At 43.0% G+C, this 5,000-nt stretch overlaps 2 protein-coding genes across 5 annotated transcripts in view; one reads left to right on the top strand and one right to left on the bottom strand.

Moving 5' to 3' along the window:
* The window catches only part of LOC137084928 (cGMP-dependent 3',5'-cyclic phosphodiesterase), a 165,176-nt gene that overhangs the window by 122,951 nt on the left and 37,225 nt on the right, over nucleotides 1–5,000 (bottom strand). The window lies entirely within an intron of this gene.
* LOC137084932 (ribonuclease inhibitor-like) overlaps nucleotides 3,295–5,000 on the top strand; it is a 318,165-nt gene continuing 316,459 nt past the window's right edge. The window contains exon 1 of the mRNA XM_067451503.1: nucleotides 3,295–4,477. The gene's annotated coding sequence lies outside the window, so the exon portion shown is untranslated. The remainder of the gene's footprint in view (nucleotides 4,478–5,000) is intronic.

Raw genomic sequence — 5,000 nt, 5'->3', positions numbered from 1 at the left:
CAGGACTCAGTGCTGGGACAGCTTCTCTTCTCCATCTACATCTCATCACTAGATCTGTCCTTCAGAAACATGGTTTCTCCATCACTGCCATCATCTAGAGCTGCTGGAGTGCCTCAGGCGCAGTGCTGGGACCGCTTCCCTTCTCCATCTACCTCTCATCACTAGATCTGTCCTTCAGAAACATGGTTTCTCCATCACTGCTATCATCTTGAGCTACTGGAGTGCCTCAGGGCTCAGTGCTGGGACCGCTTCTCTTCTCCATCTCCATCTCATCACTAGATCTGTCCTTCAGAAACATGGTTTCTCCATCACTGCCATCATCTAGAGCTGCTGGAGTGCCTCAGGCGCAGTGCTGGGACCGCTTCCCTTCTCCATCTACATCTCATCACTTGATCTGTCCTTCAGAAACATGGCTTCTCCATCAGTGCTATCATCTAGAGCTGCTGGAGTGCCTCAGGGTTCAGTGCTGGGACCGCTTCTCTTCTCCCTCTCCATCTCATCACTAGATCTGTCCTTCAGAAACATGGTTTCTCCATCACTGCCATCATCTAGAGCTGCTGGAGTGCCTCAGGGCTCAGTGCTGGGACCGCTTCTCTTCTCCATCTACATCTCATCACTAGATCTGTCCTTCAGAAACATGGTTCCTCCATCACTGCTATCATCTAGAGCTACTGGAGTGCCTCAGGACTCAGTGCTGGGACCGCTTCTCTTCTCCATCTACATCTCATCACTAGATCTGTCCTTCAGAAACATGGTTCCTCCATCACTGCTATCATCTAGAGCAACTGGAATGCCTCAGGGCTCAGTGCTGGGACCGCTTCTCTTCTCCATCTACATCTCATCACTAGATCTGTCCTTCAGAAACATGGTTCCTCCATCACTGCTATCATCTAGAGCTACTGGAGTGCCTCAGGTTTCAGTGCTGGGACCGCGTCTCTTCTCCATCTACATCTCATCACTAGATCTGTCCTTCAGAAACATGGTTTCTCCATCACTGCTATCATCTAGAGCAACTGGAGTGCCTCAGGGCTCAGTGTTGGGACCGCTTCTCCATCTACATCTCATCACTAGATCTGTCCTTCGGAAATATGGTTTCTCCATCACTGCTATCATCTAGAGCTGCTGGAGGGCCTCAGGGCTCAGTGCTGGGACCGCTTCCCTCCTCCATCTACATCTCATCACTAGATCTGTCCTTCAGAAACATGGTTTCTCCATCACTGCTATCATCTAGAGCTACTGGAGTGCCTCAGGGCTCAGTGCTGGGACCGCTTCTCTTCTCCATCTACATCTCATCACTAGATCTGACCTTCAGAAACATCACTGCAACGCCGATGATACACAACTTTACCTCTCACTCCAACCAGATGATCTGACAGTAGCTTTGCGCATTTCAGCCATTTAATTGTAATACAGTGTCGCTCCATAAAGACATGGATGAGGAGTTTGGTGTGGAGGAACTTGACTGGCCTGCACAGAGTCCTGAGCTCAACCCAATAGAACAGCTTTGGTATGAATTAGAGCGGAGACTGAGAGCCAGGCCTTCTCATCCAACATCAGTGCCTGACCTCACAAATGAGCTTCTAGAAGAATGGGCAAAAATCCCCATAAACACACTCCTAAACTAGGGATGCACCAATCATGATTTTACATGGCCGATTCCGATACCGATTTTTTTCAAGCAAAGTGGCCGATTCCGATACCGATTTCCGATTTCATTTTAAGCAACAAACAATAAAGTAAAAAAGTATACATGAACAAGATGTTTATTTGGTATTTAATAGGCCAATTTGGCTTTTGGCCAATGAAAACAAGTGTGCAATCTGAAATTAATAGGAAATTAAATTAGGTTGAACCTATTTTAAAAATTAACATTACCTATTAACTTTAACATATGCACATTCTGCAATCCAAACAACACAATCAACACACATTGAACAATACAAACAACACAATCAACACACATTGAACAATACAAACAACACAATCAACACACATTGAACAATCCAAACAAAGAATTAACTTAAATCAGCATATTTTTTTAAATTCAGTTTAAAGGGGAAAAAAGTCTAATACCAGTTAAATTAAAATAAATAGTTCAATTAAATAATTTTAAAAAGTTTATAATTGTTCCAAAAATGTTAAATCAAATAATGTTTAGTGCAACGAAAAAACAAGGAAAACAAAGATGCTACAGAAAATTAATTCAATGTAATTAAGGTAAGGTAAAATAAAATAAAAAATAAAATAAAAATGATCATCCTTAACTGATAGTATTTCACTTCAAAAGTGCATGGATGTTCTTTTTTACAAACAGAAGCATTTCGGCTCTCACAAGTTAGTCTGTTTCGTTTCTCTTCCAACACGTGAGAAGCTGAGCTGAACAAGCGCTCACTATCTACACTTGTGCACGGCGCAGAGAGGAGCTCGCGCAACTTCAGCGAGTGCAGGAAAGCGGCTCTTACCGTATTTGTGTGCCAGTAAACCAACGGCTGTTTGCTTCTTGGTATCTGTGCTTCAGACAGGTAGCTAGCTCTGCATTTCCAGTCCTGATCGCATATTGCAAAATACTTCCACACAAGTGACGTTCGCGAATGATTGTTTTTTGTAATATAAGCGTAGGCTATGTGGATTGCGCAAGCGGGCGCACTTCCGGAAAAATCGGCGGAGAGAAAAAAAAAAAACGGCCGGTTGCCGGTCGCGCGCTAGAAGCAAAAACCGGCCGGTTCCGATTTTGGGCTGGTCAACCGGTGCATCCCTATCCTAAACCTCGAGGAAAGCCTTCCCAGAAGAGCTGTTAGAGAGGCTGGGCCGACTCCAGATTAAACCCCACGGGTTAACAATGGGAAGCTCATGTGTGTGTAGAGGCGGCACAACTCTTTTGGTGATATAGTGTATGTGTGACACAAAACCACATTCACAGATCTTTAACTGGACTTTTTTGTCAACGCTTGACCCATTAATTCGACACACAGTATTCATCAAATGTTCCTTTAAACAAGTCACAATGACAAGGAATGAGGCGTGTTTTTTCTCCGCAACCTTCAAGTGACGAAAGCAAAGTGTCAATAAACATAATCATGCGATCGTTCTCATGTTCCTGATCCGATGACCAGCCGGCCCTGTGTGTGTGTGTGTGTGTGTGTGTGTGTGTGTGTGTGTGTGTGTGTGTGTGTGTGTGTGTGTGTGTGTGTGTGTGTGTGTGTGTGTGTGTGTGTGTGTGTGTGTGTGTGTGTGTGTGTGTGTGTGTGTGTGTGTCTCCTCAGATCATCCTCTTGTGTTTCAGTGACAGCTCATCTCAGTGATTATTGATCTCTGTGGAGACTTTAACAGCAGCTCTGACATTCATCCCATCAGACGGAGTCTCTGTGTTATTAAAGGAAACCCTTGGAGGATTAGAGAATACCAATGCACTGTAGTAGTGCTTTATTCTCATTTTAAACTTTAAAATAATCTGCCAATTAACTGTATTAGCTACATGAACTACAAACTAAAGCATTTATTAATCTTAGTCAATGTTTACTAATAAACTTTAACATCCATCCATCATAAAAGTGCATCTATCCATCATAAAAGTGCATCTCTCCATCACAAAAGTGCATCCATCCATCATAAAAGTGCATCTATCCACCATAAAAGTGCATCTATCCATCATAAAAGTGCATCTATCATCATAAAAGTGCATCTATCCATCATAAAAGTGCATCCACCTATCATAAAAGTGCATCTATCCATCATAAAAGTGCATCTATCCATCATAAAAGTGCATCCGTCCATCATAAAAGTGCATCTATCCTAATAAAAGTGCATCTATCCATCATAAAAGTGCATCCGTCCATCATAATAGTGCATCTATCAATCATAATAGTGCATCTGTCCATCATAAAAGTGCATCTATCCATCATAAAAGTGCATCTATCCATCATAAAAGTGCATCCGTCCATCATAAAAATGCATCTATCCATCATAAAAGTGCATCCGTCCATCATAAAAGTGCATCTATCCATAAAAGTGCATCTATCCTAATAAAAGTGCATCTATCCATCATAAAAGTGCATCCGTCCATCATAAAAGGGCATCTATCCATCATAAAAGTGCATCTATCCATCATAAAAGTGCATCTGTCCATCATAAAAGTGCATCTATCCATCATAAAAGTGCATCTATCATCATAAAAGTGCATCCACCCATCATAAAAGTGCATCTGTTCATCATAAAGTGCATCTGTCCATCATAAAAGTGCATCTATCCATCATAAAAGTGCATCCATCCATCATAAAAGTGCTTCCACTCATCATAAAAAATCAAAAAATGATTATTGTGTCACAGATGAAGGTTGTGCTGCTCTGGCTTCAGCTCTGAGATCAAACCCCTCACACCTGAGACATCTGGATCTGTCTGAGAATAATCTAGGAGACTCAGGAGTGAAGCTGCTCTCTGCTGGACTGGAGAATCCTCTCTGTAAACTAGAGACGCTGGGGTAAGATCATACGTGACTCTGATATGAAACTGATATGAATCTTTGTGTGAGACGAGCAGGGCGGGCGAGAGCCGTGAGAGAACGGTGTGAGGCCGGTGGAGTGATTGCAAATGAGCATCACCAGCGCATCACACTGTGGATTTTATCATTAAATTTATTCATAAAGTAACAAAATTGTAGCCTGACAAGCCGGACCCACATCAAGATGTTTGGTCTGGAAACTCCCCATTGACGGCTCAATCTGATGTGGCGGGATAAACGGCTGTCTGTCAAACTCCCTCTGCACGCGATAGGATAGCGCTACACCAACCAGAGCAACGAAGGTGAAGCGGAGCTGACAGATTAAATCCGGTATCCGGTCGGCTAAACTCTGAACACATCTTCCCTTCTTCAGAATGACTTCAGTGCCGTTCTTTGTTCTTTTCTTAAAGAAAAGCTGAACTCAAGTCTTCCAGAGTCGCGGTCAAAGCTGCCGCACATGCACACACGCACACACACACTCGCACACACACACACACACACG

Source organism: Pseudorasbora parva, chromosome 8 (genome assembly GCF_024679245.1).
Source record: "Pseudorasbora parva isolate DD20220531a chromosome 8, ASM2467924v1, whole genome shotgun sequence".
NCBI classification, from domain to species: domain Eukaryota; kingdom Metazoa; phylum Chordata; class Actinopteri; order Cypriniformes; family Gobionidae; genus Pseudorasbora; species Pseudorasbora parva.
The sequence above is the reverse complement of the archived record's forward strand: the minus strand, read 5'-3'. Positions and strand labels throughout refer to the sequence as shown.